We start from the raw sequence: 21,535 nt of genomic DNA, 5'->3' as shown, positions 1-21,535 counted from the left end.
AGCACACTGAAAATTCAGCTAAGAGTTAATGTTATGGTCTTTAGTCTGAAGCCTGGAAACACAGGCAGATTTTCTATATTGCAGTCTACAATCAGAATTCTTTCTCTGGCAAACCCCGGTCTTTGGTCTTAAGGCTTTCAACTAATTGGAGGGACCTACTCACAGTACAGGGGATGATTAGTTTTAGTTAGAGACAGATCATTAGGATTGCTAATCACATCTATAAACACTTTTATAGCAACATTTAGACTGTCTGACCAAACAATGGGCCACCATATTCTAACCACATAGACATATCAAATTGGCCATAATGAAGGTAATATATTTTGTCCTGCTAGAATGAACCCTGATGTCCCATTCTTATCTGAGACTATGCACAAAGCCCACTTTAGGAAAGGCATAGGAAATACATAGTCAAAGCACGAGTCTCTTCTCAGCCACCTTCCTTTTCTTTCACTATCCGCTTAACCCAAGAAATTGACCTCTTCCCTCCTTTTAAAGTGGCTGGTGTTTAGAGCACTCAAGGAAAGTAGACTAAACCCTTTCTCCTTGGCTCAATTCGAATGAATGGAAAAAGCCGTGCTGAAACATGTCAACAGATTTTAAGTAAACTTTGTACCTGATTTCTGGCATTAGCATTTCATTAGATAAGTTTTAAACATCACGTTCTAGTTCACTTATGTCACTAAAAGATAAATTATTGAGGTAAGATTCACATTGTTTTCTTTTGTCTTTGTATTTATTTGTGTACTTTTGTGGGCCGGGCTTGGGGCTTGAACTCAGAGCCTGAGCGCTGTCCCCAAGCTATTGTTTTTTGCTCAAGGCGAGTCACAGCCCCACCGCTGGCTTTCCCGTAGTTCGCTGGAGGTCAGCGTCTCACAGACTTTCCTGACTGGGGTGGCTTTGAACCATAATCCTCAGCCCTCAGCTTCCTGAGCCGCTAGGATCGCAAGTGTGAAGCACTGGCGCCCAGCTCAAGCGGCGTTTCCAATTCAGTAACTGGAGGAGCCATTGCGGAGCCGAAGTGAGAGGGATGACTTGGAGGCGAGGGTGAGCTCGCTGGCTCCGTGGGGAGGAACGTCCCCAGTGAGGAGCAGAGGGACAGCGAGCAGGCCGTCGGAGAGGCGAAGGACGACAGGGCGTAGAGTCTGGGGGCCTTGGGGTCCCGTCACCACTGCAGCTTTTCCTCCTAGGGAACTTGGGATCCGCTGGAAGTGTGTAAGTAAAGGAACGGCATGCCTGATTTTCAAAACAGCAGCACCCTCTGTATGTAACACGTATGGCATGATGCTTGGATGTACATACATATAGACACGTCTATACGACATAATATATAATGTGATATATGCACATATACACATGTGTATGCATATATGCATATATATGTGTGTATACACAGTTATGCAGGGGGATATATACCCATACCTGCACACACAGCATCATTATGACTAGGATCAAGTGAATCAACACATTGATCTTCCTACATGGTTACTTTCATCTCTGTGGTGATAATGCCTTCATGTAGTCATCTTGCTCCGACTGTGGTTAAGAAAGCTGGGCAAAAACTGGAGTCCATGAGTTCAAATCCTGATACTGACCCATAAAATAAATAAATAATAAAAACTGAAAAACTGAAAAGAATAAAAATCCAGGAGGATTTAGGCATCACTGAGCCTTTACGATGGAAAATCGTTCTCAGTTTTATTTATTTATCTTTTTCTGTTTGAAATCTGGAAGCATTTAGCTTTCCCATTCCTGCTGAGCCTTACATTTCTAGACTATTCTCTTTCATTCCTCTTAACGCACTGGCAGTTCCCCTCTGTCTTCCACTGCGATGCTCCCGGCAGCCTGGAACTGCCAACCCTGGTTCTCACAGTGGGGTTTTCCAAACCTCTGCACCTCCAGGGGCGGGGGCGTGGGGAGCACGCAGTTCCCAGGCCACCACAGGGCGTGACTCGAACCCCTAGCTTGGCAGGCAGCCTCTGCGCTTGGGTCTTCACCTCCTGCTGTCTGGACTCCAAGTCAAACCTTCAGGTTTCTGTCACTGCACCCGCAGATGCCAGTTGCTGTATTCATTTAGGAAGGGCAGCTGTCACAACACACCATCAAGTCGGGGTCTATTTCTCGCTCACATGAAACGCCTGAGAGAGTAAGAAAAGGAGCCAGGATTCAGACTTAGGTTAGACTTGGGACTTGCTTCAGAAAGAAGGAAAGGAAAGTTTTGATCCCATTCACCGTCTTGGATTTCTGAAACAAAATGACAGCTTTTTATGAGGTTGATAGTTTCTTTTTTTATGATTTATGTTTCGTCCAAAGCTCTCAGAAATTACTTCTAAAAATAAGCCTTTGCTACACCAGCTCCGTCCCCTTCTTTTCTCACCAGTAGAATGCAGTAAATCACGAGCACTGAAAGGATCACTGACTGTGAGGAAGGAGCCAGCACCGGCAGCGTTATTAAACCCACGTGTGCTGGTCTGGCGCTGTCGCATTCATTCAAGGTGACTGGTTAGAGCTGGGGCTTGGGAGGCAGAGACAGCTGCATTTTAACGGAGGAAAGCCAGCCCAGGCCAGAACGCCCATGAGACTCTTACCTGTACATACCCACCGCATGGTGCTCCAAGTGGTAGAGTGTTAGTCTTGAACTCAATAGCTCAGGGACAGCCCGGGCTTCGAGTTCAAGCCCTAGGACCAAAAAAAGAAAAAAAAAAAAAAAGCATATATGATGTGGGGCTTGGTCTTTGTGTACCCCAAGCTATCAAGGTGAATATTTTTCCTGGTCATTTATCACAAACATTGGTGATATAGACTAGCTCTTGCTCCTTAAGTCTTAAGCAAAGAAGAATTATGAAGTCTCTGTCAGACTGGTATCTATGAACTTCTTCTTGACTCTGTAACAAAAGTTATATATGTAAAAACAAAAGGTAGCTAGATGTTAAGTGAATTTGCATCTTGGATGTTTTAAAATAAGTTGACATTTCTGTCTGGAGGTTGCCATGACAACCCCCAAGGAGCAGGGATAGAAAGGGCTCTCCAGAAGCGAGGAGTTCCCCTGAGGCTAGTCACAGGTGAGGATTATCACGTCTTCGCTAAGTTCCTCTGAATACAAAGTTAATCACTGCCAGGAGAATAACTCAACATACTATTTATTCAAGTGACTTTTTAGTTCATATTAAAGAAAATATTATTAAGTAGAGGATTTCTTCTATGCTGGCTGAAATAATTTCTTCAAACTTATTCTCTGAATGAATCTAAGAGGTAAGCAGCTTTCACATATTAATTTTGGTTTATAATTATTCATAAATGCATTTGTAGATTTTTTTACATTATAATGAGCAGATACTGAGCAGAATTATTATGCTCAGTGCAATTAATCCAATTAATCACAACCCTGAATAGCCATGACAGTTTAATTTAGAATAAGTTAAGAGGTCTCATGTAGAACATTGTTACTTTGCTAAAAAAAAACAACAACAAAAAACTGTTGGTATCTGTATAACAAAAATAGCATATTTCATTTTTAATGCTAATGAAAAGTTCTACAAGCTTTATATTTATGGTTCTTGTTATCATTTTTTAGAAATAATTATGTTGTATATCTTTATTTTTTTGTCGGTCATAGGGCTTGCACTCTGGGCCTGGACGCTGTCGCTGAGCTCTTCTGCTCAAGGCTAGCGCTCTACCACTTGAACCACAGCACCCCTTCCTATATCTTTATTTTTTGCAAAATAACACTCACTGCTGGTATTAGACTCCTGTGCTTGGTTGACGGCATTTGTCACTGCAGTGTGCCTTAATGTTGCCCTGGTGTCCAAACAGAGTTAATGGAGTTTCTCTATTATTATATTATACTATCATTATGGAGACTTTTGATGTTACTTCTGTGTGACACAGAACTGGGTTGAGAGTAACTTTAGGGTTACCTTTAGATGTTCTAGTAGCACCCTGTAATTTTACAGATGAAAGTATCCAAGCTTAGAAAAGTGAGATAAAGAGCTCAACGTTACAACTAATGGAAGAGCCTGAGCCATATTTCAAGCATGGACTCTGCTTTCTAAGCGCTCTACGTGAATGGTACAATCAGACTTTTCCATCAGGGACTCCTCGTGAGGGCTGTCTAAATGAAGAAACACTTCAGCTCAGTTGGCAACTAAAGGAGAATAAGAAAAATGGCTGCTGGTAATTTTAAGGAGAATATGAAAAAATACATCAACTTGTATTTCATAACCAACTTTATTGATTAAATCTGCAAGCATTACACCCTCAACCACAGTGTTAGAAATGTTTTTATGGTCAGGGATTTTAGTTTTCAAATAGCTTCATTTCATAACTGTGCTATTAAGCTACAGATTGTTGGCTCTAACAACTCTCTGTTAAAATTGTGCTGTGATCTTTCCTTGGGCTTTGTTTTGTTGACTGGTTGGTTGGCTGGTGGATAGGTTGTTTTGGGTTGTGATTTATTTATTCTCTCGTTTACGCTGCCTAGGACATGGTGGATTCATTGACAATACTGGTTAAATTAACTCATTTAGTTTGTTTTTAATTACTCATTCTTTTTTTTTTTTGGCCAGTCCTGGGCCTTGGACTCAGGGCCTGAGCACTGTCCCTGGCTTCTTCCCGCTCAAGGCTAGCACTCTGCCACTTGAGCCACAGTGCCGCTTCTGGCCGTTTTCTGTATATGTGGTGCTGGGGAATCAAACCTAGGGCCTCGTGTATCCGAGGCAGGCACTCTTGCCACTAGGCTATCTCCCCAGCCCTAATTACTCATTCTTGACCTTGACGTTCAACTGCTCATTATACACTTGAGCTCTGAAACAGCCCTGGTTTGTTTGTTTTTTTTGTCTCAAGTGAGTCCACTTAGCATTGGGAACTGACGTGGGTTTAGAGCCCTTTAGACATTTTATGTTAGACTGTACAAAGGCTTGACAAAAATAGCCAGGATTCCGGAGGGATTTTTATGGAACAAAACTAATGAGCCTGGTTCTCTGAGTCGCAGGTCCTCCCGAAGAACCCCTCTGTGGGTCAGCTGGAGAGGAGGAGAAGCACGCCATCTCCCGTGCACAGGACGTGGCCTCTTTCTTTCATAACTCCCCAGAGCATCCCGAGTCTCTGGTGGGTGGGGCCTGGCGGAGCTGCACTCCGAGCCCTTTGCTTTGCCTTCGCAGGAGAATCACTATTCACAAAGGAGGGAGCACAGAGGCGCCAGGTTCCCAGGATCCTGTTCACCGAAGAGCCCTCAGGCAAAACCGGGCTCCATCCTCCCTCCCTTCCTGCAGCCAGGAGGGGCTTCCCGGGGCTCATGACATTGGCAAGGTCTTTGTGGTGATTCTTCCAGAGAAAAGAGAAAATGAGTTTTAATTTGTTTATATGGCCAATTAGTATTGCCCTCATTTAGGGCAAGGATCAAGTTTTGAAATCGAAATAGGAAGGAGACCAAGGACCAAAAACCAGGGATTCCCAATATTCATAAGTAGCTGATAGGTTTGCATTCCCTCCTCTTTGCATCTCTCCATCTTAATTCATTTTTTTCTATACCATATGGTTATTAGCTGCTCAACAAATGGCTACCCATTTAATTTGATTAAGTCACTAATCATCACGGCAGCCGACCTATTATTCACCTAGGTTCACTGAAGGTATATTTATTTCTCTTTTGTCAGTCATTTGCAGAGTAAGACTTGTACATAGGAAGCAACAAAGCACTCGGGTACATTTTCTACTCCTATCTCAGCATTAGACATGGTATAATCGGATGAAAACTTAAAATTAAACCTCAAAACATATTCACTCATAGGAAAGAAGAGTATGTCAGAGATCTTAAATACCGACATTCCGTGATGCTTTCGGGAGTTCTTAGGCACTTGAAATAAGGGTAGATTAAATAAAGCGGGTGGCAATTACCTCGAAAATTCAAACAGGTATGACCTAGTTCAAAAGCATGTTTCCCCCTGATTATTGGAATGAGTAGGTAATATCAAGGAGATTCAGTTGTTTGGTTTTCTTAGCAAGGGAGAACAGTTATTAAAAAGATGATATTGACTGATGGCTCTTATCACCTCAACCACCCCACTAGGAACCATGGACACCAGAAGTGAATCCTCACTAGAACACGGAGCGTAGAGGCGGCGTGACTGGGAATGGGGCCTGCTCTCTCGCTCGGGCCCTCCCCGTCGGCAGAGCTTTCTTCAGAGGCGCCCTCCCTCCTCTGGTGGCGTTTGGAGCAAGCTTCTGTCCGGCTTTCTGTTTTCACACTCGAGGATTTCTATCCTAAGAGTACTTGTACTCAACACGATGGAGATGAAAGCTGAGTGCCGTAGTATGCAGTTATAATTTTAGCACTTAGGAGGCTGAGACAGGAGGACTGGGAGTTGAAGCCAGCCCGGGCTACATAGTGCCTGTCTGTCTCAAAGAACAAAAACTCTAAATGAAAAGGGAGCTATTCGAAGCTATGCAAAGCCTGGATTTCACTCAAGCTAGTCCGCTTTATCCTAACATATAGACATTACTGTGGTATTCTTCCCCCCCCCCATGGTTAGAAAAACGGTTTAATGTTGCCCATTACTTTGCGCAGCTTTAAGTAAACAAAATTACCCTGCCTTTAAATAAGTGAGGTCTTGCATGATGCTGTGGTATTCTTTTAAAAACTGACCATTACACTTTAAAATGATAGAAAAGAAAAATGAAAACAAAGACCAGGTTGACAGCAATAAAGTGATAAAGGCCCCAAATGTTTTAAGCGTTTTAGAAATTATCTTTTAGTACAAAAGAGTATGAATTCACCAGGCCAATTAAAACATTTCTTCTTCATAAAAATGATGAGAAAACTGGCACATTTGTCAGAATTGACTTGCAGAAACGTTGGTGGCTTTTCTTCAGGAGAATGTGTGTGGATTATTCAGAGCAGGAAGCTAGAGGCCATAGCTGTCATCTTCTTCAGCTTTGCAGCCCACGCCCTGCGCACATCCCTCCGCCTTCCTTCCCCAGCTAGGAGGAAGGGACAGTGCTGACTCTCCTCCCCCAGGACCAGCATCACAGCGTGGCTTGTCCTGGGCTGTCAACACAGTTGGGAGATTGTCCCCTAATTCTGGGCCCCACCGCATGTTCAGAGCCCTGTGAGCAGCCTGTCCTCTTCTCTGAGACACTCTCCCATCTCATTGTGAAGCTTGGTAGTGGAGGCTGGAGTCCTGGCTTCATGTCAGAGGCTCAGGCCTGGTGGGAGTCCAACGGACACAGAGGGTAGGCAGAGTGAGAGAGTGTACTCTACCCTACATGGAGTAACCCCGGAGAAGTCCAGAGCTGAGGAGTGAGCTGCCGTAACAAATGAGCCCATGTGAAGGGTATGTGACACCAGCAACTCTCCCCTAAGAAGCAGGTGACTGTGTCAGTCTATTCTTTGTCACTGTGGCAAAACTCCAGAAGAAACCGACTTAAAGGGGAAACAATTTGTCTTGACTCATGACTTCAGAAGTCTCAGTCCATAGCCCACTGGCTCCGTTTGTACTTGTGGCAAAACAGAAACGTCGTGGAAGGGCATAGTGAAGGGAAGCTGCTCACCTCAAGGCAGCCAGGGAGCAGAGAGGAGTACAGGAAGTGGCCTGCCATTGGCGCCCATTCGAAGGCATGCCCCCTCCTGTACCCTGCCTCCAGTGAGGCTACACCTCTCCCACCTCGCCATAGTTATTCAAATTATGAATCCAACAGTAGATTAAGCTTCTGAAGAGAGGCTAGCCAAAGGAAGGCCCGAGGGAAAGACGTGTAAGACAGAAGGAATACTGGGAATAGGCTCTAGGAACTAATATCTATGTGGTATAATCTTTGTTTCCAAGATTGCTAAGTGTACCCCAAGTACTGAAATAGAATTTCTGAAGAGTATATCTTAATGCAGTCATTCAACAAACATTGGTTGAATATTCACCCTATATAAGGCAAAAAGGCAAGCACACATTAGTAAGGTTCATTCTCTGTCTTTAATAAACTCAGTTTAACAAAAGTACTATTTACTAAAACAAAGGTGCCAGGATAAAAGTTACAGGGATATGAAGAATGGGCTGACTGCTTGCGATTGCATAAGCCATGACGTCTTCACAGGGGAAGAGATTTTGAAATGACTAAATGGACAGGGAAAGCCTGTTGTTCATGTCGTCAGGATGTTTAAATTTGTCTGTATTAGTTTAATTTTACCCACATGTGAGAATGCTTCAGTTGCCAATGTGCCTATAAATTAGGTGTTAATTAATGAAGTGAAAATTATGAAGGGAAGAGGTGCAGATTTTATTTTAGAATGACATTATAGAAATGAGCTCTTTCCGGAAATCAAGTTACATAAGTGAAACAGTTGTTTTTTTTTAATTACAAGGGAATTGGGAATGTTATTTAAATATATTAAGAACAACTTAATACTGGAAACTTATAAAGCTATGTGATTTTCTGTTGAGTAGTATACAGTTCTAGATTTTTCCTAAGCACTTTCAGCATGTGAGCCACACTCCTATGCCCTCTGTTTGAAATTATTTTCTTCTCAACATTAATACTATTCCAGTCTATGCATAAGTGTAGCATATTCACTATTGTTTCTCAAACTTGATATTCTTCCTTGTTTTCTATTCTTGCTTTTCAAATACATACATTCACCTGGTAGAATTTCCATACTTGCACAAATAAATATGCTTAAGTTAATATACACATTATTTTCTAACAGATGCATACACCTAAGTAACTACCTTTTGGATAAAAGTAAAGGACAGTTCCAGGGCCTCAGAAGATGACTCCTTCGTGCCCTCTTACTTAGTTTTGAACTTTATACAAGGGGAAACATATAGTACATACTTGTTTAGACTAGATGTTTTCCCTCAGTACTCTTGTTTCTGAGATTAAATAATGTCACACATTTTTAATTGGTGTGTTATTATATTCAATTTATGAATATACCAAAGTTTCTATATTTCTGTTGATGGATAGGTTGCCAGTTTGAGATATGAAGAATAAATCACGTATGGTCTTTCTTGGGTATCAGTGTAGCTTGGTACATGACCCCTTGCAAATAGCAGAATCTGCATGTTCTAATCCCTTATATAAAATGGGGCAGTGTTAGCAAAGAAACTATGCACCTCTTCCCATATAGTTTATATTATCTTTAGATTATTTATAATGCCTAAGACAATGCTAATACTTTGCAAATTTCTCTTACGTCATATTGTTTAGGGAATAATGACCAGAAATATCTAAACTTGTTTAATATACACATCATTTTCACCAAATATTTTCAGTGTAGAGTTGGTTTTATTTACAGGTGTGGTGCTCACATTTGTGGGAGTCCACAGAACATCTCTGTGGTGAGTATAGGAACTCATTTTTCTAGGGCCATGGTAATGGAATTACTGGGTCATAGAATAGGCATAATGGTAAATTATTGCTAGCTCTTCAAAGCAGAGGTGTTTAAGCCAGGGTAAGAGAGACTCAGCATCGTGAGCCTTCTTGAGATATTCTGGAGAATGCAGAATACCTCATTTATTTATCATTTCTATTCCCCTTCTAGCTAATGACATTGTCAACCATCTCTTATGCAAGAAACATTCAAACACTTCCTTGTGAAGTGCTGTTTAAATCTGTTTATTTTCAGAAGTTAGGTTGGCCTTTTCTCATTGAACTATAGGATTTCTATTCTATGCATGAGTCCTTTGACAGACATATGTACAGCAAATACCTTTTCACAGTCTTTGGTGTACCTTTTACTCTTTTAATGGTACCTGTGTGTTGATTAAGTTCTTAACTGTAATGGTGTTCAGATTTACTAATCTTTTCTCATGTTATTAACGCCTCCCTTGCCAAGGGGAAAATTTTATGAAATAAAAACAGAAATACTAGCAATTCTCATAGAATTTTCAGCACTCTACAGATAGATATTTTGATGCTCACTTTAAAGTTACTGCTACAGTGACTTGTAGGACACCCCATAGATCGGTAATCCCTAAAGTCAAATGCCAGCACACCAATGTGGGAAGACCGAACTTTTTTGAGACAGAGTCTCACTCTATATCCCATTCTGGCCTAGAACTGGCCAGAGTGAACACTTGCAAGAACCCAGATTGCTAGATAAATGTACCGAACGTTCTGGAAGCTTGACCTGGGCGGCAATGGTTCAGAAAACACCATCATCTCCAGTGTAGCTTATAAAATCCTAATTTGAAGTTGGGTTTCCCGTTATCCAGTATGTGTTAGACTGTTCCCTCCCATCCCCAGTACATTTCGTTCTGTTCTACTTGGAACAGGAATAAAGCTCAACCAGCAGGGAGCATTAAAATGCTGTATTTCTAGCAATTAGGCCTCCCTAGGGGCTCTAGCAAAATAATCACAGTGGACTTGAAGTGGGCCCAGGAGAACTGCTCTTCCTCAGCAAAGGGGAACACTGGCTCCCAAGGAGAAAGCCATCATGAACTTCACGACTCACCGTCAACCAACATCCTCACCATAGCAATAGCCAGACTCTGAAGACAAACCCTCGGCGCCAGAGAAATTCATTCTACAACAACAACAAAACCCTCTTATTTCTGGCACAATGTGCTAGACTTGTCAACCCTGCCAAGTTATTTTTGTTCTTAATTCTTTCCCAAAGGGTTATACTTACTTCTTTTTTCACATTGTATCAGACACATGCCCTACTTAAAGAATATTTCTCAGTAGTCTTAAATCTGGAACACATTTTATTTAAAAAAAAAAAAAGAAATAATTTAGGACTTGTTAGAAGTTTGAGTCTTTCAATCAAAAGAAAAAGAAAAAATAGAGAGAAAGACAGAGTCTCACACACACAGAGGTATAGAGAATATTATAATAAGTGATTCAGTGATAGAATATACAGTACAGGTGAACCAATATGTTTTCAAGAAAACTGCAGGTGTGATCATCCTTTCTCCAGCATGTACTGAAAAAGTACTGAGCTTTTGCTAGTCTAGTACTGCCGAGACCTTGTGATAGTAAGTTGTTAGACATCAGGGCCTGACATCCTGATCATTTCTCCACGGGAGGGAAGGAATGTCCGCAGATGTAGAAACAGAGTCTTGTTCAAAATGTGTCTTTGCCAAGCCTAAGTCTCTTGACCTGGTTTTAAGTGACGTGTTTTAAGGATCCCTAATTAAAATTCCAAGTATGTTGACTGTCCCTACCAGATGTTCTGAGTCTTCAACAGTAAAGATGGAGGCGTCCAATGTGAGTGGAAAGGACAAACTTTGCCCTTATTTTGACATGCAATTGATGATGCTTGTTCTGAATCCTTATTCCTCTAAGGGTGCTACAGAAAAATGAAGAGGGTAGCCTGAATTGCTCTTAGGTGAGGGAGAAAGTTATCCTGCTCACGAATTAAAAGTTCCAGCAGTCCATTTTACACTAGTGCCTTGCTTAGAACTGCTTTCTTTGTCAGAATTGATAGTCTGGTATTATCAGTTTTAACTCCTTAAAATCCTCTGAGTTTATTAATTATTCTGTTTCATCTTTAGCGTTATTCCCAGAGTTGTCAGCTCTTCCAAGTTTGCTGCTATTCTTTCAAAATGCTGATTTCCCCCCTCCTCCCCCCCCCCCCCCCCCGTTGGGTGATTGTTGGTTTAGTTCAACTTCTATTTATCTCAAGGTGTAGGAGAGAAAAAAGACTTGACCCTGGGTTGATGGCTGTTGGAACAATTGGTACTCATAGCTTCATCAAACTCTTCTTTCTACTTTGCAAATTTGATAATGCTTGTTCTAACATTTTAATTGTTCTTTTGACTACCTGTTATAGTGTGGGCATTCTTTATGCCATCTGTCTTAATGTAAAATAGACTCAGCATTCAGAATAAGAAAAAAATTCTACCTGCACTGTATCTATTTATATCTCTATCTCAGTGACTACCACAAAGGGCTATTCTTGTTTGCAGTTATGCCTTGCTTTGATCCATGAAAGACCATGAATACAATAGTCCCATACTATTATAATGGAGCACGCACCAACGCAGGTCCTGGATTTGGGCTCCAGGCACTGTCTCTGCGCTTTACTGCTCAAGGCTACTGCTCTACACAGCTCCATTTTTTTCATGGTCAGTTGGAGATAAGTCTCACAGACTTTCTTGCCCAGGATAGATTTAAACAGCTAGCTAGCTATGTAAGGTATTTTTTTTAAATCAGCTCATGATAATCAAGCTGTCATGATGTTGTAGAACAATTAATTATTTGTGAGTTTGTGGTGATGAGGATGTAACTAAAACTCCTGCACACCTACTGTGATGAAAGTATAGCAAAACAATTATAAATAGCATATAACAACTGACAATAATCCTAAGCAATGTCAGTGAGTTATTTGCTATACTCTAGTTTTCATGATCATTTTAGAGTGTAATTCTAGGTATTAAAAATAAAGTTTGCTGTGCTCACTTGGGCAACACATATACTAAAATTGGAATGATGTGGAGAATGTTAGCATGGATTCTGCACAAGGATGACAGGCAACTTCGTGAAACATTCCATATTTTTAACCATACTAAGTGAAGTGAGCCAGACCCAGAGAAACATGGACTCTTTGGTTTCCCTCACTGGGAATAATTAGTACATGTCTAGGACAGTCCCAGCAGAGGATCACAATAGCTCAATAGCTATGTCCAGATGAACACATAAGATGATGCTAAGCGAAATGAACTCCAAGTTACGGAAACAAGTGTGTATGGAAACAGGTATATCATTGTTGTAGTTATTTTCAACATGTCACATGAAATCGTGCCCTTTTTCTTTTCTTCTTTTTTTTCGTATTTTCTTCCCATGGTTTTACCCCTGATATCATTCTAACTGATTTTAGTTCACTGAATATTATATATACGTGTATTGGAACTAGGGAAGGGAAAGGGAATACCAAAATCGAGAGACAAAGGATAAAAAGACAAACCAATGCGACAGCAATACACACAAAACTATATGGTATAAACCAACTGTACAACTCATGGGGGAGGAGAAGGAAATGGGGAGGGGAAGGTGGGGGAAAATGAGGGAGGAGGTAACAAGTTGGATAAGAAATGTACTCACTGCCTTATGTATGAAACTGTAACCCCTCTGTACTTCACGCTGACAATAAAGAAAAACAAATAAGTTTGCTGTAAGGGAGCACAGTGTCACCAACTACAGACTGTCCCATACATCCTGTGTTTATGAAGTCTCCTGATTCAGTCACTTTCTCCTGTGTTGGATTAAATCTCCTGTTTGTGTAATCGTAGTCTGTGATGTTTGCGTAATGATGAAATTGCCTAAGCATACTCTTCTCAGAACATATCCCCACGGTCAGGTGATGCATGACTCCAGTTACTACATGACTGATACTAATCAGGACAAGAAGCAAAGAGACTCGGTGCTGTTCTTCTCCTCATAATATTAAGAGTACCAAACCAGTGCCTTCTCATCTATTTTAACTCTACCAAATGCACACATTCTTCTACTGATGGCGAGCAGAGAATCCTTGACATGCATGATTATGGCTTTTAATGGAAATTGGGAGATCGAATTTTATGAAGGGATATGCTGTTTCTGATTTATTCAGGATGCTAAAAAGAAGAGCGTGTTCTCTGAGTCTCAATGGTGAGGCTCACACGCAGCTCACCTTTTGAGAACATTTTCAGCTCTCTTCAAAGAAATTCCTTGAAAGAAATATGAGAAGTGTCCAGCTTTTTAACTCTGCATGGTACTTTGAGATATGCAAAGATAGTATAAGCAAAGATTCGAACAGTCTCTACATTTTACAAAATCTGTCGATATTTCTGGATCCCACCTCTTATCCTAAGTAAAAACTTTTCACAATGGCTTTCTTCACAATATATTTTTACAAAAGTGCTGTGGCCACCAGATTGGCAGAAGTAAAAATGGAATTTTATTGTATGGTTTATTCTTCTTATTTTGACTTTTGGAAGCCTCACCTCACCGTCTCTACTATTCTGGCTCTTCCTTCATATGCTCCTTTATGCATTCTTATTATTCATTTTCTCCTTGAGTTCTGGCAACTTCTAGGTTGATGCCCAAAGTACCTCGTCTTCTTTTAATGCTCTTCCCAGAGAACCCAAAGACTCACAAAAGTTAACTTCTATGAGAAGTAACGCAGTTAAAGATACTGCGTTCTATCAGTCCAGTGAGGGGGAAAACTTCCAAAAACACAGTAGTTTCTTTAGCTGATTAAATTCAGATAATAAAGAAACCACTCCAATGAAGATTGTTTCCTATAATAAATAGTATTCTATTAGTATTATCTCAATTGGTTTGCATCCATTTTAACTTGTTCAGATGTGTGTGCTTAGATAATTACAGTCGTGACAGCATGCAGAAATAGACATGTCAGGTAGATCAGCTTTAGTTATGCACTATCTTGATCATCATGTCTCTCTGTAAGGTTAATCACTTTCAGATCTGAATATGTCGTATCTTCTAGAACTTTTTCCATTATCACCATCCCAATCTCAAAGAGGTAAGGAAAAAAAAAATCACAGTTCATGTTTTTCCTGGGAGGTGAATCTCTGGAATAGAAAACTGTGTATCACCCCATGGATCTCCAGCTACGTTTCTGTCTCCCTCTCCAACCCCTTCGGTGAAACACAGTTGGGTGCTGTGTGTTACAAGCAGCCATCGTGTTCTCACTTCGTAGTTGCGTAAACTTAAGCAAATTATTTTGGCTCCAGGGTCCCCGTAAGTACTATCTCCAGTAATCTCAGTAGCAACTGTATGAAGTTTTCTTCCCAATTCGCAACGTTACAGGTTGTGCGGATGACTCAAGCTGTGCTTAAACACTGTGTGCTCTAGAAGGCGGCCCCCGGGGTGCAGCTTGATGCGCTCACCCACCTCACGCGCATCAGCTCGGGGCCATGGTACCCGGGCGACACCAGCAAACTGAACAAAATCCAGTCCCAGATTTCTCCTGGAAGGCCTTTTCCGGATTGTCCCTCTGGGAACCAGTGCCCGAGTAGAGAAGTTCAGTCCTACGGCACTGGAAAAACAGACATCTGGGGAAACTGAGGTGGCTGAAATTTGTAAGAAATTTGGAGAAGGAGTAGGTCGTACAGGAGTGACCGGAATTTGCAAAGGGACGCTCAGAATCAGAATATCTTGCTGAAAGCCAAAGCACTCGGAAGAGACGTTAGGAAAGCCGCGTTTCGTGAGAAGTGAACCAGCCCTACATTAACTTGTTTTTGACTCACTCTAACACAACATTAAAAACAAATCCTGAAAGGATCAAGTTGGCCCACAATACCATCTTCTTGCTAACTGAACATGAAATGCTCTTTAAAGAAACAATGTGCAATATCCAGTAAGTTGGGAGAGGAATTATTTTTAGAGATCCCAGCCACGTCCGATGTTTCGTGTGGCTAGGATGACAGATCACTCCTCTCTGGTTGTGCACTCAGCATTTTCTAGAGGTCAATGTCACCAATTCCCACACTCTCTCAAGAGCATAACCATGAACAAACAGACTCTCAGAGGTTAAGCCGTAGACTCAAGGTCACCGAGCCAGCAGAGTCAATATTCACTCTCAGTTCTGGCTGACTCCCAAAGTCTCGGCTATCTACCCAATGATTCCCACAAGAGACAGTGTTGCTTCTTCATACAAACGGAACCAAGTGTATTGTGCTTGAGGAGGAAGGTGGAGTCCAATTTAAACAAAATTGACAGTACGTTCTCATGAGTCCCTTAAAGCATTACAAAAATTTTATTTGTGTGTGCATGTGTGTGTGTATAGAACACAATCTCATAGAAACAAGTTAAAACTTTCATACTTTTTCTGCTATCAAGTCTTTTTTTACAAATTGAATTTTAAAACATTAAATAATATAAAATTTCTATATTAAAATATATTTAAAATTTCATGTGGAAATTTTATATTATTTATATTTTATATTATTTTATGCCCATATTGCCATGATCATGAATACTGTTGACTTTTAGGGCCAATTTGTGCCTTCTCTGAGGGCGTTTTTGTCCTCTTTTCTGTCCCTGCCTCTGTATGTCTCTCTCCCTTTCTGATTAAGATTACACAGCGTGTTACCACACAGGAGCCCTTCAGTGCCCCATTTTCTTGTCTGTGGGTTGACACTGACAACAATAATGACATTTTCTAAAAAGATTTAAGATACCACATGTAAAGTAACAAAACCACTTTCTTGTATACAGTAAGCCCTTGAGTAAGTTGAGTTTTTGTTTGTTTTGTTTAGTTGGTTTCGTTTTTTGAGACAAGATCTCGTGAGTTCAACAAAGGCCACGAACTCATGATCTTCCTGCCTCCACTTCCTAAATAAAGGTTCCATACTTTCACAGATATAAAAAATAAGAAACTCCATGCTGGTCCATAAATTAGAAATGACATGAATTCCAAGACTGTGTTCAAAAGCATGGTTCTGAAAGATCTTACCATGGTCCACCTTCAAATAATAATCTATTGCCTCATCCATAATGCAAGAGCCTTATAAGAGTAGCATCTATTTTCCTTCTGCTATACTTCCTATATCGATTGCCATACGATTTTTGTCCTATGCATGCACATATGTAGTGGAATCTTCTCTCAGGAACCATAAAACAGCTGAGGAATCGTCTCAGTTTCTCTAGCTAAAGATCTATTTGGGGGAATCTGCTGAATTGTCTCTTGGTACACCTGAATTGCAACTTTGGGGGAGGAATTTAAGCGAGACTCAAAATCTGAGGAGCAATTAAGACACAATTGTTCCCTCCTTTCACTATCTTGTGAAGAAGAGAATAATTTGGGAAAGGCGGAAATTGAAGAAGATAAAAGACAGGCAGCTGCAGTTATAATACAGAAGAACAACAAAATAGCAAGAAAATCTCACTTGGAATCTCTTGCTGAAGAGCAGAGCTGTGTGGAGAGGAAAAGTTGCGCTGGAGAATACAATGTGTTCGCTCTTCGTTTCTGTAGCCTGCTTGGTCGACGAATTTTCCCTTTTCTCTCAAATCTGTAATTAATTGGGAGGAAGGCACCATGTGGAGAGAGGCCTGCAAAATACATCAGAACCTGGGCCAATAGCCAAATTAAAATAGCACTTCAGAGTAGGGGCCGGTGGCTCACCCGGTAATCCTGGCTACTCAGGAGACTGAGATCTGAGGATCGCATTGTGAAGCCAGCCTGCACAGGAAAATCCATGAGACTCTTATTACCAATTACCCACCCCCCCGAAAAAAGCCAGAAGTGGAGCTGTACCTCAAGTGGTAGAGTGATGGCCTTGAGCAAAAAGAAGCTCAGCAACAGCTGAGTTCAAGTTCCCCCCAACAAACACAGCATGCTGAAAGTCAAACACAGAACCCCCAGCAGAGCAAGGAAAGAGCTTTGCTTTTCCCCGCAGAACATTGGCTCCTGAGAGAAACAGCCGAAACATCGCGAAGATATGTACGTTTATTACATAAAGACGAAGTGTTCCACCCAGACCTCTGCAGCGGTACCCAGAAGTCTCTAGTCATTGCCCTGAACCTGGAGGAAGAGTCGGCCACGGACCTAACTCTACCTTATCATTCTGACTGCCCTGGATTCCAGAAACAAGTCTATTTGATACACATCTTGCAACAAGAATCAAAACTAATCATCAGGCGACTGCAACTTTCTATCACCGACGGGCTTCCTGTGGCTCTCTGTCAATACTGATCAACTAGAACACAGTTTGGCCAAGGACCAAGGTTACTTGACTCTGCTCGCTTCTAGCCTGTTATATTTGCATTTTGAATATATATATATATATATATATTTTTTCCCATAGCTACAGAGCTGTATTTCCCACGTACCTCTCTCTCCCCTCCCTGAAGACAATGCTGAGGCCCGGAGTCCTTCGCAGGCCCTGCAGGTTCTGTGTCCCAGGGTCAGCCTGAAGCTCTATTGACTTCACGCACTTTGTGTTCTGCCCGACAGTTGTCACTTCTTCAGGGCCACGGAGGCAACGCTTGAGAGAGCAGGATTCAGGCATTCTCACCAAGCTGGGCTTGAACTTTCGTTCCCAGTTGGGGGCTTTTGTATTTCTTCCAGCTGGAATGGGGTGTGTGTGTGTGTGTGTGTGTGTGTGCGCGCGGCCCCGCCCCCCCCCCCCCCCCCCCGCTGGCTAGGCCTTGCTCACGGCTGAGCTGCACACCCGGGAAGTCCTCCACACCCGGGAAGTCCTCCCGTGCCATCCTCCGGGATGCGGCAGGGTGTAGATTTCTCTTCACCTCCCTGGCAGCAACTTGTTCGTGAAAGCTCCCCCCTTTCCTACATTACTCTTAGGAGGGTGACTGATTCATGTCACAGAAGCTCATAACAACATGTAATGACTGAGTAGATAATGATACGTGAACGGCACGAGTGTGTTCTGTTCCAGCACTTTCTTTGTAGCAGGGCGTGCCCACCCTCCTGGAGAGGTTACACCACGTACCTCCATGACCCCAGACACTCATCACGAGGAAAACATAACGCAGCTGTGAGATTCATCTTAAAGTATTTACAGAACTGTTGGCTCCAAAACGGACTCATCGGAGGTGGCTGAAGGGGTGGCTCTTCTGAATGTCCTCGGATGAGAGGGTTGAACGACTTGTCCTCTGAATGAACAGCCTGTGAGGGCTCGTGGCCTGACACAGGCCTCACCGTGACGACGCTCCCGGGGGAGAGGTGAACAGGGCTCAGTGGGGAGACGAATCACACCCAGGGCCTTCTTCTGTGTTTGCTGAGCTACCCAGAGTTCGGGGGAGGGATTTAAAACTTGCATATTTTATTAATGCAGTAAGATGCACCCACAAAATAGGCTGTGCTTTGTTGCACAGTTTAGCAATCTTTTAGTTTACCAAGTTTTTCTTGTCTGTGGCCATGAGCTCTGACCAAATGTCACATTAGTGAGGGCCAGACTCAGCCAGCTCACCCCAGCTAAACACTGAAAAGGTCACCTCTCTCCTTCAAAGACTCCTCAGGCCTGGCTACAGAATTTGAGGAGCCTAGGGCAGGAAAGTATTTACCAATTATTTTGGAAAATCAATAGGAATTTTAACAGCAAAGCATTCGGTGGAAAACAAGGCCCTGTGGAGCAACTGTGCAGAACGCAAACCCACGAGGGCAGCCACTCCCGGGTCTTTCTCCCTGCCCTGTGTCCTTGGCCAATTCTTTACTCCTTTAAAGCCCCTATGTCTCCTTCCCTGCTCATTGGAAATCGTGTAGAAGGGGCTGCCCTTCCTCCTCTAGCAGCATCTTCTTGCCTTCGCATTTCTCCCAGGTGACAGAAAAAGAAAGTCTTTGGAAGATTTGATGATAAAAGTTAACCTTTTGTTCTGACTAAATAGAATTACTGGCCTGTAACATGCACTGTATTCATAAACTGCTTTGTTAAATGTTAACTCCTTTGTACAACTACTTAAAGATAACCTTTTTAAAAAAGAGAATACCTGGGCTGGGGATATAGCCTAGTGGCAAGAGTGCCTGCCTCGGATACACGAGGCCCTAGGTTCGATTCCCCAGCACCACATATACAGAAAACGGCCAGAAGCGGCGCTGTGGCTCAAGTGGCAGAGTGCTAGCCTTGAGCGGGAAGAAGCCAGGGACAGTGCTCAGGCCCTGAGTCCAAGGCCCAGGACTGGCCAAAAAAAAAAAAAAAAGAGAATACCTCTTACAGTATTTCAAAGGGAATACCTCTGCATGGAATTTATCACACTTAATAGCCTTTTGGTATTCTTCCACCAAAAAATGTTTGGAACTCTAGGGGAACATATAAATATAATCACACATTTATCTTGTGCCAAATCTAGGATATGATTTATTGTTTATAGAAAGACAATACTTTTTTTCTTCCAGATATATTAACAATTTAAGACTCTTAAAATTAATATGAGAACCAGTCCCATCGTAAAACTGTGGTACGTTAGAAGCAAAATAGTGACGATGGAGGGACTTATTTCTCATGTAGAGCATACCACCAGATTTCTGTAAATGTGCCTTGCAGATCGCTAATGTTATATGGGGAAAAGACTGTATCCATGTCCAACAGAAATGAGACACTTTGAATCCACATAAAAGCTTTCCTGAAGCGGGTTCCAGGGGAAATGGTAGATGTCCAGTTGTTGTTGTTTGTGATACGGGTGTTTTGGTTTTTTTCCAACATAATGTAAAGCTATCATTTACTTATCTATCTATTGTATGACCCAATTTCTTTCTCTTTTTTATTTTCTTGTAGGTATTTAGGTTTTTTATTTCTTCCAGATGTGTAAAAATGTTAGGGTTTGAAATTAAGATCTTGTGTTTAGGAAACAAGTGCTGTACCCCTTGAGCCACAGTTCTGACTCTTTGTTTTAAAGTTATTTTTCAGAGGGGTTTTTGTACTTTTTACCCAGCCTGGCCTCAGATTAGTCCTTCTACCTACAGCTTCACAGTTGGGCTTATAAGCACAAGCTACTGCACTCAGCCTACAGGATGCAGTTCTGGCAAAAGTATTTAACTTGTAAGAGTGATTAAAACCCTCTACAACTGGTATCGAATGCACATTCTTTGGGAACCCCTGATTTCACCAATCTATGAAGGCCACAGGTAGGGAATTAGCATGGGTAAGCACCTTCAAGATCCCGAGTTCCCTGTAGTTCATATGCTTAAAATGTAACTAGCAAAATCATAACCCTTGAAGTGACTTATTAATATCTGGCTTAATCAAGAAATTGGTGTATTATAAAGCATGCAATGTTAACAGATATTGGAGGTGTTTTTTTTGTTTGTTTTTTTGCCAGTCCTGGGCCTTGGACTCAGGGCCTGAGCACTGTCCCTGGCTTCTTTTTTTTTTTTTTTTTTTTTGGCCAGTCCTGGGCCTTGGACTCAGGGCCTGAGCACTGTCCCTGGCTTCCTTTTTGCTCAAGGCTAGCACTCTGCCACTTGAGCCACAGCGCCACTTCTGGCCGTTTTCTGTACATGTGGTGCTGGGGAATCGAACCCAGGGCCTCATGTATACGAGGTAAGCTCTCTTGCCACTAGGCCATATCCCCAGCCCCCCTGGCTTCTTTTTGCTCAAGGCTAGCACTCTGCCACTTGAGCCACAGCGCCACTTCTGGCCATTTTTTATATATGTGGTGCTGGGGAAGGGGACTCGAACCCAGGGCTTCGTGTATACAAGGCAAGCACTCTACCACTAGGCCACATCCCCAGCCCCAGATATTGGAGTTTTGAGTGTTTGACTCCAGCATCCAGTACAGCCTCAAACGGTGCTGACCATGAGTGGAAAACAACATGAAGACTTCTAACACCTTAAGAATGTGTTCTCAAACCTAAAGGACGAATCTTTCATAGGATACTTGGGACTTTCATGATGATTTTTTTTTTTTACAAATGAAACTGAATTTGCCTTCTTTACATCCTGCTATCTGTTCTCATCACAGAGACAACGGAGCTGGGGGCACAACCACACCAAGTAGCTAAGGTGCCGGACGCAAGTCCCCTTGGCAAGGAATTGGAGCCAGTGAGCAGCTCTGAACACCATCGAACTGCAACGAAACCTGCATGCGTTGCAAATCTCCCGGGGCTCTAATGCAGACAATTGTGATAGGAGCTTAGATT

At 42.1% G+C, this 21,535-nt stretch overlaps 1 non-coding gene across 1 annotated transcript; it reads left to right on the top strand.

Moving 5' to 3' along the window:
* Positions 1-12,385: 12,385 nt before the first annotated feature.
* Positions 12,386-12,492, top strand: LOC125339752. The gene has a single exon (XR_007208604.1). It is a non-coding gene; the product is annotated as a U6 spliceosomal RNA (small nuclear RNA).
* The last annotated feature ends 9,043 nt before the right edge of the window (positions 12,493-21,535 follow it).

Source organism: Perognathus longimembris, chromosome 21 (assembly GCF_023159225.1).
Source record: "Perognathus longimembris pacificus isolate PPM17 chromosome 21, ASM2315922v1, whole genome shotgun sequence".
Taxonomy (NCBI): domain Eukaryota; kingdom Metazoa; phylum Chordata; class Mammalia; order Rodentia; family Heteromyidae; genus Perognathus; species Perognathus longimembris.
Note: the sequence above shows the minus strand (reverse complement) of the source record. Positions and strands in the feature narration are given on the sequence as shown.